Source organism: Ascaphus truei, chromosome 11, assembly GCF_040206685.1.
Source record: "Ascaphus truei isolate aAscTru1 chromosome 11, aAscTru1.hap1, whole genome shotgun sequence".
Taxonomy (NCBI): Eukaryota; Metazoa; Chordata; class Amphibia; order Anura; family Ascaphidae; genus Ascaphus; species Ascaphus truei.
In genome coordinates, this window is record NC_134493.1 from 42,906,456 (window position 1) to 42,920,273 (window position 13,818).

Below are 13,818 nucleotides of genomic sequence, written 5' to 3' on the forward strand. Positions count from 1 at the left end.
ACCAGACAAGGTTGCCCACTCTCCCCTCTACTATTTGCTTTAACTATAGAGCCCCTTGCAGCGACAATCAGGAATGACAAAAGCATAAAGGGAATACCAATCGGGAGTAGGGAGCATAAAATCTCACTATTTGCGGATGACGTGATCTTGACGCTCACGGACCCCCACATCTCCCTCCCTAACCTCCAAAGAGTCCTAACCCAATTCGGAGTAGTCTCAGACTATAAAGTCAATATGGACAAGTCTGAGGCACTAAATTTATCCCTACCCGACCAAACATGGAAGCTTATTCAAGCCAATTACAAGTACAAATGGAGTACCACCTGTATAAAATACCTGGGAGTTAAAATCTCCAACTCCTATAACAAACTCTACCAATATAATTATCCCCCCTTACTCGATCAAATCAAGAAAGATCTAGAAGCATGGAGAAAGCACCAAATATCATGGTTTGGTAGAATGGTGTCTATAAAAATGAACATCCTGCCCAGACTACTTTATTATTTTCAAACCCTCCCAATCCTAATTCCACAAGCAGTATTAAAAAATCTCCAATCCCAATTCTTCCAATTTATATGGAACGATAAAAAACCCAGAGTCCCCAGATCAGTTTTGCTCTCACCAAAAGAGAGAGGAGGTTTGGGAGTCCCCGACATAGTCAAGTATTACCAAGCAACACAGTTGAAGCAGGCAGTGGTATGGAACTGCGACCCGGCCTTGGCTTCCTGGCTTGAAATAGAAACTCACTACGCACGTCATAGCCCCCTTCAGTTAGCAATGTGGTCCCCAAACAGCAGTAGGACTGGCCCACAGAGATTCGATCTTGGAGCAATGAGATGCACGTGGAATATATGGCTTAGAAGCAAAGGGAAGTATGGTCTGATAGCATCCCCCTCCCAGCTCACACCACTCTTCGGGAACCCCAACTTCCCACCGGGGTGCTCCCAAAGACAATTCGACCAATTTCAGGGTCATAATATTAAGCTGGTCGCCGATCTGCTGCAGAAAGAGGTAATCTTGACTTATCAAGAGCTTAAAAACAAATATCAAATTCACGACCTCCACCTATTCAAGTACCTACAAGTCCGCCACTTTCTACTGGCATTGTCGCCAGCAGCCAAATTCCCCCCACTCACTAGGTTTGAATCTCTTTGCATCAAAAACAAATACCAGAGAGGCCTGATATCAGAGATCTACAAGGGTCTGGAGCTCGGATCTCAGGCTCCTACTCACCGGTATATGCAAAAATGGTCAGAGGACCTTCAGATTCAAATAGATCAGGAAGACTGGGCAGAGATCTGGGAACAAGCTAAAAAAACATCAATATGCACAATAACAAAAGAGAACATTTATAAAATTATGTATCAGTGGTACCTGACTCCAGCTAGACTGAGCCAAATCTACCCCGGCACATTAGATCTTTGCTGGCGGGGATGTGGTCAAAAGGGGGACATGGCCCACATTTGGTGGTCATGTCCAGAGATTCAGAAGTACTGGAACATGATCCAGACACTCGTAGAAGACACAACGGGACTTAGACTCCCGTCTGACCCGCTGATCCTGGTGCTGGGCAAACCTACGGAGGACATCCCCTCCCCGATGTCCAGGCTCACCACGGCCATATTAACAGCAGCCAGGTGTTCAATAGTAGCGGCCTGGAAGCAGATCAAACCTCCCTCAAAGACTACCGTAGTCAGGAGAATAAACGAGGTAATGTTAATGGAGAAGCTCACGGCCATGCTCCAGAAAAAGATACCCCAATTCCAGAACACTTGGGAACCCTGGCTTGGGAGATAGAACCAGAGAAGACCACACAAAGGACATCCTAAAGAGGACAAACTACACAGCCTCAGACCCCCCCCCCCCTTCTCCACACCCTCCCCCATCTTTCTTTCCCTTCCTCTCCCCTGTTAGTACTCTTCTTACCTTTCCCTTCTCCCTCTCCTCTCCATCTCTTTCCCCACTCGTGGAAAACGAGAAAAAGACATTGGTCAAAATGTATAACTATCTTGGGCTCAAGATAACAATGTATGTAAAAAAATTTCCTGTTTGAAAAATGACCAATAAAAGAAATTGTTACAAAAAAAAAAACCTATTTGACACACTAGACGAATTTGGCACACTCTCAAACTTCAAAGTGAACAACACAAAATCAGAGGCTATAGGCCTGTACATACCTCCAGAACTAGAAAGCGCACTAAAGAAAAAATTCCCAATAAAATGGATGCCAGACAAGATGAGATATCTAGGAATATATATAACGAGAACATACGATGAAATGTACAGAGCAAACTACCCGAATCTTATCAAAAACTTGAAAAAAGACCTGGAATCTTGGTCAAGATACCAGATATCGTGGACGGGTAAAATAATATCAGTGAAAATGAACCTACTACCTAGAATACTTTATCTATTCCAAGTGCTCCCCATTACGGTTCCAACCTATGTAATAAGAGATTTGGAAAAAGAGATAACCAAATTTATATGGAACGGCAGAAAACCTAGGATAAAGAAAAAACTGATGGATCTCTCCCAGGCAAGAGGAGGCCTAGGCCAACCAGACTTAATAAAGTACTATGAAGCGGCTAGACTAAGTCCGCTAATCTATTGGTCCGCAACCCCAGGGAAAAAGCCGTGGGTGGATATAGAGAGAGTGGAAGCAGGGACAAAGGAGTTAGCGTCTCTTCTATGGGTAAAAAAGGGGAACAGACAAACAGCCTATAGAGCCCACCCAGTTTTACTGCACTCTCTAGACATCTGGGATAAAAACTGCAAACACAGGCAAATCTCCTCCATCCCCTCACCCCTAACACCTATTGGAGCCAATCCCGAATTTACACCAGCTCACAACTCAAACATTTTTAAGCAATGGGATGAGAAAGGGCTCTCTAGGTTAGGAGACATGCAACAGGGAGGGAAAGTTAAATCATTCATGGGAATAAGAGAGGAATATAACATCCCAACCACACAAATATTCCAATACATACAACTGGCCCACTATGTTTCCTCAATCCAACCAAGCGACACTTGGAATAGGCCACTCACCAACTTTGAGAGCCTATATCAAAGAGGTCACTACAATAAAGGAACGATTTGCCAACTCTATCAGGTACTTTTAAAACAATATGACGACCAAACAAGCAAAAACATTCTAGACTGGGAACACGACATAGGAAACTCCCTGGAGGAAGAGGACTGGGCAGAAATCCACGAAAGGACAGCTAAAGCTTCCCGATGCTCCCTAATCAGGGAAACCAACCTGAAAGTCCTACACAGATGGTATTACACACCAGCCCGCCTCCATTCCTTTTTCCCGCTAACCTCCCCAATGTGCTGGCGCAACTGCGGCCAAATAGGCACATTTAAACATATATGGTGGACCTGCCCCCAAATCATCCTATTCTGGGGAAGAGTTAGACGCCTAATAGAAGAAACAACAGGTTAAAGAGCTAACATGGGACATAGAAACAGTGCTCTTACTAAAACCGACAGACGGACTTGAGAGAAAAATAGACTTTTTGATAACGCAGATCCTCTCCGCAGCCAAAAATCTAATAGCAAGACATTGGAAAAAGAACGACCCACCCCCGATCAATGAAGTACTGCACAAAATAAACTACATAATGACGATGGAGAGACTTACAAGCCTAATACACGACAGACACAACTCCTTCCTGACAATATGGGACCCCTGGGAGACCTACATATGGAAGAACCCAATAGGAACCATAAAATAGTAAGGAAACCAGTAATAACTACTAAAGGTTAGGTAGATCTAGACCTAGCATAGGATGTGACAAGTATCATAGAATGTTTGCTTCTTGCATGAAGCCAGTGATGGATGCTACTCCACTGCCCTACCCCCCCCCCACCCCATAACCCTTTTATTTTCTGTACCCCCCCCCCCCCCACTCCCTTCCCCCATTTATATGTTACTATGTTTTTTGAAAAAATAAAAATATATACGTTAAAAAAAAAAAATGGACACTGAGGATACAGAGGATATGAATCCCCAGAATGTTATCGATGATTATGTCTTTAACTATCTTGATAATACACAGAGATTTAAAAAAGCCCAAAGGTTATTTGACAACAAATCGGATGCAGAGTGTGAGGATTCCTCAGATTTACATGACTTGTTTTTCAAACTGAGTAAACTTCTCATCAATGATACAAGGCTTTGGTGGGATCTTATATTTTTGGAAAACTACATGCTTGTCAAGAGGATTCCAAGGGGGCTACGAGTCAAAAAGACACCAGCCTTTGGCTTTATTAACCAAGAATTCGAACAGGAATGGAAACTTATCCTAAATGACTGTTCCTTTAAGCTAATCTCACTGATTGTGAAAGCAAAGACCAAAGAGAAACGTGATCTAGAGAAAGACATCAAAACATCTCAAACACATTTGGCTAAATTTTCTAAAATGGAGGGTTTCAGAGCCCTAGACACAAATCTTGCAAAATCAATTAAAGATCTTGAAAAAGAAATAACATCTAGAAAACAACAAAAATTTGACAGGGACAAGCTCGATTATGAGCGCAATCAGGTGTACACATGGGAGAGGGTTACACCTAGCAGGAGATCTAGCCGCAGTACACTTCCCACTCATTCTACACCAGAAGATAAAACTACCAATTCATGGAATAAGAAGTCTATCCTAAAATCAAGGGGTGATTCAGACATATCTGACACGGAAAATACGGGACATACTGTATCATTTTTCAATACACATGAAGATGAACATTCTCAATCTGGGACAGAGGCTCCTAAAGAGCAACGTCCTTTTTGGGAGAAAAAACAACGCGATAGAGATACAGAATATAAAACCCGTCCATATAATCCCTCTGAGTCATCTGGACAGCCATCTGGGTCAAAAAACTTAAAAGAACAAGACGGAGTAAGAAAAACAAGAAGTCAGTACAAAGGTGCACCGAGCAAGAGGAAAAAGAACTTTTAGGAGAAAGTGATGTAGTGATTAATTTATTAAATATAGAACTTACCAACACTGAACTGACATTACTAAATAAGGGTATGGGTTTTGTACCAGATACGAATTTTGACCTTTTCCAGACCATGATCGATCTTAATAAATTTGTTAGAAAATGCACTCTAAAAAAATTCTTTAAAAATAAAGACAACATAGAAAGCAATACACCTGATGAGATACATGACAGGTTAGTTGAAACCCGGGCTGAGCGTATTAATACATTCTCCTTCAAGGAACAGTGTTCTATTCAAGACCTTGAAGAACTATATACAGGCACTGAATCCACCTTTGATCCCAACAATTTTTTGGGTAGATCTAACACTGGTCTGAGAAAGCAATCAATTTTCTATCCTACCTTTGTGAAGGGTAAGTTCCTCTCCACCTCTGAAAATCTGGTTGAGAGGGACTTAAGGCTGTTACAAAAGGGTTTTATGTTTGATTCACCATGTCGATACAGCAAAAATAACAACTTAAGTGATGATGAAGTTATAGCTTTAGAGAAACTAAAGAATAACAAATTATTGGTAATTAAAAACGCGGATAAGGGTGGAGCGGTGGTGGTGCAGCATAGGGATGATTATCTCAAAGAGGCATTACGCCAACTGGGAGATGTGACTTCCTATGCTGTACTACCATTGGACCCCACCCAAAAATACCAAAGGGAGTTAAAGCACTTACTTGATGCAGGCTCCATGTTGGGAGTACTGAATGAAAATGACATGGATTTCTTATATAGACCCCATCCCACCACTGCCGTGTTTCACCATCTCCCGAAGATTCACAAGACATTGGTTTCCCCACCAGGGAGACCAATTGTCTCCAGCATTGAGTCTTTGGGAGATGGTGTTTCACGCTATGTGGACCACTTTCTCCAACCCCTGGTTCAGAATCTACCGTCTTACATTAGAGACAGCAGTCATCTAATTAGTACCCTGGAGGGCGTCAGATGGAGACCCAATCTGCTATGGGTGACATTGGACGTCACCTCCCTTTACACTGTTATTTCCCATGAACATGGACTGACAGCTGCTGAGTATTTCCTCAACCGGTCTGATTTATCACCTGCACAAGTCACGTTTATTTTAGATTCAATTCACTTTCTTCTTACTCACAATTTTTTTCTTTTCAATGGGGTTCACTATCTCCAGACACGTGGAACGGCCATGGGTACGAGCTTTGCCCCCTCGTACGCAAACCTCTTTATGGGGTGGTGGGAGCTGTTTCACGTGTTTGGAGAAGTGAACAAATATAGGGAGCACATTTTATTTTATAAACGGTTTATCGATGACTTGTTATTGATTTGGGAGGGTGATGTCACACTTTTGGATGAATTTATTTTGTCACTTAACACTAATAGCTTTAATCTCCAATTCACCCACACCTATAATGCACAGCACATCAATTATCTAGATTTATGTTTATACATAGACACCACTTTAAATATTCAGACGACACTTTATCGTAAACTCAATTCACGTAATACCTTCTTGAGGCCCAGCAGCTGTCACCCTCCCGCCATGTTCAGAGGGATACCCAAAAGCCAATTTATGAGGGCACGCAGAAATTGTTCAAATGAAGATGACTTCATGATACAAGCATCAGACTTACACACACGCTTTCTACAGAGAGGGTATAATAGAAGGGACTTAGATATGACACTTTTAGAAGTGTCCTCTAAGGAAAGGAAAAAACTATTGACTAAACAACATAAACAACCCAGAACCAACATAAGTCCTTCCTTTATCACCCCCTTTAGTAAGCAAGCTGGAGCTATAAAACATATTCTTAAAAAGCATTGGGACGTTCTGTCTCTGGATCCCGTTTTAAAACCCTACAGTATATAGCAACAGGCCCCAATGTTATTTTCAAACGGGCTAAAACCCTGTCGAACCACTTATCAAACAACCCAGAACCAACATAAGTCCTTCCTTTATCACCCCCTTTAGTAAGCAAGCTGGAGCTATAAAACATATTCTTAAAAAGCATTGGGACGTTCTGTCTCTGGATCCCGTTTTAAAACCCTACAGTATATAGCAACAGGCCCCAATGTTATTTTCAAACGGGCTAAAACCCTGTCGAACCACTTATCAAACAACCCAGAACCAACATAAGTCCTTCCTTTATCACCCCCTTTAGTAAGCAAGCTGGAGCTATAAAACATATTCTTAAAAAGCATTGGGACGTTCTGTCTCTGGATCCCGTTTTAAAACCCTACAGTATATAGCAACAGGCCCCAATGTTATTTTCAAACGGGCTAAAACCCTGTCGAACCACTTATCCCCCAGTCTCTTTGAACCTGCAAGAGAAGATAGATCTACGATACCTCATGGAACATATCCATGTTCCCACTGTAAAGCCTGTTCAAAAATGACTAAAAGTAGGAGTTTCACTTCTTCCAATACTAGAAAGAACTACACTATAAAATCATTCATAAATTGTAATTCCTCATATGTTGTCTACTTACTGAAATGTGGATGTGGCCTACAGTACGTGGGACGGACAACTAGATGTTTAAAAATTAGAATTCTTGAACATTTACGACTCATTAATAATGCAGATCAGAACCATCCAGTCGCAAAGCATTTTTCTAGTTGTCCGACCGGCTGTGCTGGCTCATTCACATTTCAAGGCATAGAGCATATTCCTATGCCCATCAGAGGAGGAGATTGGATGAAACAACTAGATAGACGGGAATCCTTTTGGATCTTCACCTTGAGAACAAGAACTCCTCTGGGCATGAACACGGATTGGGATTTGAGTCACTTTTTATAAAGTTATAAATTTAAACATTTATTTTCTGCTGATATATATTTAATTATTAATTACTATATATCAGTGTAATAGTTTCTTCATAACTTTTTTATAATCATTCTTATAATTTTTTAATTTTTCTCACAAATAAGTTTAAATATATATCATTGTAAATACTAGCTCACTATCATATTTTCTATATTATCATTAAATATGTTTATAATTAACCATATATATTGGAAACAGATTTGAATTTCCCACTCGGTGTTCATAACTATAAAATTATCAACATGCTATATGAGATAAAACTTAATATGTAACATAGAAATGAGATAAAATTTCTGCTATATTCTAATGTTCCTCTGTTATGAACAGTACTGATGTCAATGCTTTATACTTTATATTGTATGAATTTATTACATGTAAGGATGTTATGATTATTATGAATATACATTTTTTATATGATCTCCATATCATATACTGTTCTTTCCTCCGATAAACAAGGTGTTTTAATTTTTCCCTATGCATACCAACTGTATGGGTACATTTTATGAAATAATACCAAATATGTGTAGTTCAAACAATGTCTTGATGGGCCATGGGATACATTAGTTGTGATTTAAAGGATTTGGTATGTTGAATTAAAGATACTCAATTATGCTTACCTAAATCCATATACTGTAACATATATCACTATCCCTGTATGACCTATCTATCACCTTAATATACATAGATTTTCGAATGTACCTTTTTTCTACTTTCTCTCCTATACAGTTGCATAGGGTTGCTGCTTACATAGCAACTAGTTATTTGTAGTTATTTGTATCTCCATTGTATATATTTTTTCTTTATATAATTCTATTTATTTGTCCGTTTCACATTGTCTGTTTAATAAAGTTATTTTTGTTGGTGCGCGGCTGTGACGTCACTCGGTGGACCGAAGTCGAAAGCACAGCCATGTCTATGTACACTTTGCGCGCGCACCACTCTCGCGCGATTTCGCACACACAGGCGACTGGATTAGCCGCCTCCATTCTGCGAGACGCGCGAAGGTGACGCGGCATCCTATTGGTTTGGCAGCGGTCTGGGTAAGTATAAATTAGCAGTTTTAGAGCACTCTGGTCACCTTGATAAAGTACACTTAGTACGAAACGCGTAGGTGCGTTTACCTGTCCAATACCTGTGTGTTTATCAGCATGCAATAAACCTCACACCATTTTTTCCTCTTTGGAGTGGCCTGGCTGTTTCTTGTTCCTGATTGACTCTCTCAGGATTCCCTGGCAGTGCGCCATCAACGCTCTCTATTCCAGCGAAGTCGGTAAGCAGGCAAAGGGTCAGGGCAGGCGGCAGACTGCAAAGTCGGTAAGCAGGCAAATGGTCAGGGCAGGCGGCAGACAGCGAGGTCGGGGTCACGGTCCAGGATCAGCAACAGGGATTCCAAATTAACAAAGAAGGGTCACGAACAGGGAAGGCTCAACAACTAGAACCCACAGATCATACCTGTGAATAGAGAGATGAAATCTATTAGCTCCATATATCAGTGGAAGAGGCCTCTAGAGTTTCCTGTTAAACTCCATGTTGTACTTTAAATTCCTACATTTTCTGCCCAAGATACACAAAACTATTACAGCCTAACCAGGAATGCCAATCGTATGAGGTATCATTAGATTAACATATAACTTATCTGAGAACATAGACAAACTTCCAATACTAATATATATTTCGCATCCCGCCATACCTCATACCACACCACCGCGCGCTTTAAGCACAATCAACTTCATCAATTAGAAAGATGATTTTATTTTTTGTCACATGCGAGGTGACTCCGTTATACACATCAACAGATCCTACTAAAGGCTGTGAGGCTATTAAAAGGCAATGATCCCAACAGGGAAAAAGTATAACACACATTATTTTAATTGATGGGATCAGATTTTAAAACACAATTTCTTCTAGTTCAACAAAGCGTTTTATCCGTGACTACGTTACAGCCACTGGGAGCAAGTCTCCTTAGTGGAATATGGGAAGAATATTATAACGCATAGCAATCCACAGTGTGAGCTTGATCCTCTGGAAAAGATATATAAATGATATTCCTTTTATCTGGCAGGGTGATATATATGATTATCAATTATTTACATTGTAATGATCTGAATTTACAATTTACGCAAAATTACAGTAAGAGCCAAAAAAATCACAAAAACTGTATGGTGCTCTAACATGAGCCACTGGCCACATAGCCTATAGACATTAAAGCATTATAGTGTCCATTGGAGGTCCCATGTATTCCCAGACCAAAAAACTCCAACACTGAAATAAAACCACTTCCACTAGATACCGAATAGCTGGAAAAAGTCCCACTAGAATAATGTGTGACTTTCACTGGCTAGTGACCAGACATAAACATCGGTTGGGTAAGTATAAGGTAATTCAGATGTGTAGGTTGGAATAACTCACATTTGTGGGGTCTTCAACAGAACTTCCTCCGTGGGTGCGGGCTGCCACTACTCCACAGTGACCGGACATCCAAAGAAAGGAGAGATGGAGCACAGCTGGTAGTAAATAAACTGTTAAATAAACTGTAAATAAAGTTTATTTACTACCAGCTGTGCTCCATCTCTCCTTTCTTTGGATGTACAGTAAGAGCCAAATAGGAGTTTCCCAGCCTAACCCTCCTATGCATTAAGAATGGAGGCATTAACACGCAAACTTTTTTGCAAGGATGTAAATAGCAACAATGACATATTGAACTCACGCTGCCACAATCTATAGTGGATTTCTATTATTCCCTATGGACAATTCCGTAAAGTCCAAAGGAATATACCCCCCTCTCTTCCCCCATTTGTCTTTTGCTCCCCCCCCCCCCCTCATCCACGTTTTCCTACCTGTGGAGGGGGGCATGCTTGGTCTTAGCTGGTGACGGAGGGAGCCCACCCAGGCAGCCGATTGTGGATGTTGAATACAGCACTGATTTCCTCAGGCGAGTCCAGTCCCATAGGACAGGAACATTTCTCCAAGTTTATTGTCTGTAGGCCCGGGAGTTTCATTCCGGCTGGACCTTGGCGAATGGGTATTCCTCTAGTATAACAGTGAAGCCTCGCGGCAACCTCAGATCCGGGTCCAGCACCACCGCCATTGGATCTGACACCATCAGGCCGTCCCATAGGATAGTTACACGTTTCGAGGTTTATTGGCTGTAGGGTCAGGTTTCTGAAGCCGGCTGAACCATCGTCTATGGCATAAGTGTGAAGCATAGCTTCACACTCAGTGAGTACTGTGGCCTCCTCCTCTTCAGCACTGTACTCACTGCACGATGGAGGCTCTGAGGACGCGGATACAGGTGCTGAAGTCAACTCAAACTCCGACTCCTCCGAGCTCTCACTGTCGGAGTTGAATATTGGACTAAACGATGGAGGCTCTGAGGACGCGGATACAGGTGCTGAAGTCAACTCAAACTCCGACTCCTCCGAGCTCTCACTGTCGGAGTTGAATATTGGACTAAACGATGGAGGCTCTGAGGACGCGGATACAGGTGCTGAAGTCAACTCAAACTCCGACTCCTCCGAGCTCTCACTGTCGGAGTTGAATATTGGACTAAACGATGGAGGCTCTGAGGGCGCGGATACAGGTGCTGAAGTCAACTCAAACTCCGACTCCTCCGAGCTCTCACTGTCGGAGTTGAATATTGGACTAAACGATGGAGGCTCTGAGGGCGCGGATACAGGTGCTGAAGTCAACTCAAACTCCGACTCCTCCGAGCTCTCACTGTCGGAGTTGAATATTGGACTAAAATAAAGAAAGAGGATGACTGGTTTATTTCTGGGTGTGTGTGTGAGGGATATCCACGTTCTAGCGCACCCCATACAAATATTTCTTTAGTGTTCTTATTACAAACCCATCTGCGTGGCTTCCTATATTTCCACTTTACATTTTTTGGAGCCTTGTTTCTTTTCTACTATTAGTGACTTGTTTCAAGCAAGTGTGTCAACCTCTATAGAACCGAAAATCAATATTTCCTACACTATGACACGTAGGCCTGGATGCATCAAGCTCCATGAAGCCAAAACTGGTTTATTTTTATAGTGCAATTCATCCACGCTGCAGCGCTACACATGCAGCATTCTTATATGGGGTCCTTAACAGGGGGCATTCCCTGTCTAATTAGCTTCGCAGGGAAACCTGTGTGGAGAGCTTGAGCCCAGCACTGAGCAGGTTAATTTAAAGCAGACTGTCCTAATTAACCTGCTCATCTGGTTCGTTAATCCTTTAAAAAGACTATAGGGCCTATTCTAGTAGCTTCGATAAGTGACTTATCGAGAATTTGGGGCACTTGTCGAACGAGTTTGCAAGTGTAGCTAGTTACAAAGCTCAGATAACATGCCACACTCGCTGGAGAAGTTCCCTCTCCCCGATCGGTAGCTACTCCCTTTTTGCTGAAACATAAGCGGTATTTTTGTGGTTTCAAACCGTCGGCTAATAAAAGCCTGTTTTGATTTCCCCTAAAACTACAGTACGTCTCCTCTTTTAAACCTCTGCACCCATCGCCTACACGTCTGTTAAAAATAGCGGATCCAGTGAAAAAATAGTCACAATACCGCATGTTTGTGTATTGTCACACAGTGCAACACGTCCCCACATTTATCGGAACGTAATTAACAGCATGAATTATTCCGGGGCGGCTTCAGCCATGAAGATGAGGATGGCCTTCATCTCAGCTGGGGTAAGATATTCAATATGTTATACAGGTCAACATTGATTGCCAATATGGCTATTTAGGCTCCCAGTGTGAGGGCTTAGTTAGCCACAGTGACAATTAATGGCTTTATGGGTTAAATATATTTTTGTTATTATTTATGTTGTGTTATTCTATAATCTCCTATGGGCCTGAATCCGCACCAATCAGGGAAGCACACAAGGGATTTTGCCAATTGCAGGGGGGCTTACGTCACAGACTCACCCCAGGCCTTCTGGGCCAATTAGGGACATTTTTGCAGTGGCCATTCAGCTGGCCAGATTTGCACACAAAGACCTCTACCAAGAGCGAGGGAGGTCGTGGGGTCGCAGGGGTTGCCGCTGGCCCACCAACGCAGCACACACAGGCGTCAAATCATTTTCACGCCAAACCTTTTTTGGAGCCCTGCTTTTTTATCTACCTTTAGTGACTTGTCTCCAGCAATTCAATCCCTACAATGCCTTTCATACGACAGAGAATGTATATATTTACTACATTACCTCGCTTACTAAATGCCCCCTGTCCCCATACCAAATATAGACAGTGAATGTGGATATTCCTGGCACTGAATCCCTACAGAAACTGTGCATATCACTTACTATTCCACTGATTTTATGGATGGTTCCGCTGATGCTTCCAGTCCAAATCCTTCGCCCTCGTCCCACACCTGGGTTTTTACCACAGTACCCTCGTCCTCCACAGATATTGTCTCCTGTAATGACAGTATTTATTCAGCAGACAGTAATGTACATTCCCTCCCTCAATATGCGACCTGGTAATTATCTACGCTTTACATTATACACCTAAGGACATTGAACGTGGCACATTCCCATGGAGGTCACATCTCCTCTATATAATGCAGGGTATGAAGTCCATCTGCAGGATATGGTATTAGAAGTCATTATAGAAAAACAAAAAGAACGGTTCCTGCGCTCCTACCAATTAGGCTAAGATAAAATAATATTCTCATGAAAAAGGGTATTTGGTTAAACCCTTTGGCCAAAGCATTTGTAAGCCTGCATGCCACGTCAAGGCAACCCGTTTAATGCAGGTACCTACACTATACTGTATATATATGTAATAATGGTCCCATGGACTGGTGAAAAAGTGTTAAAGCCCTGAAGGGGTTAAATAAAGCATAAGCTTATGTGAATAGTGCAATTAAAATCTGGCTAAAGCCAGTATCATACTTACCTTTGCTATAAAGGTAATCAGGGTGCACAAATTCCCTGGTGTGAATATAATACAACTTACACATATACATCTCTCTGTCAGCCTTACTCATTCACCCACCATTCAATGGAGGGTGATGTCCAGACTGACACTGGGGTGTAATATACCTGCACT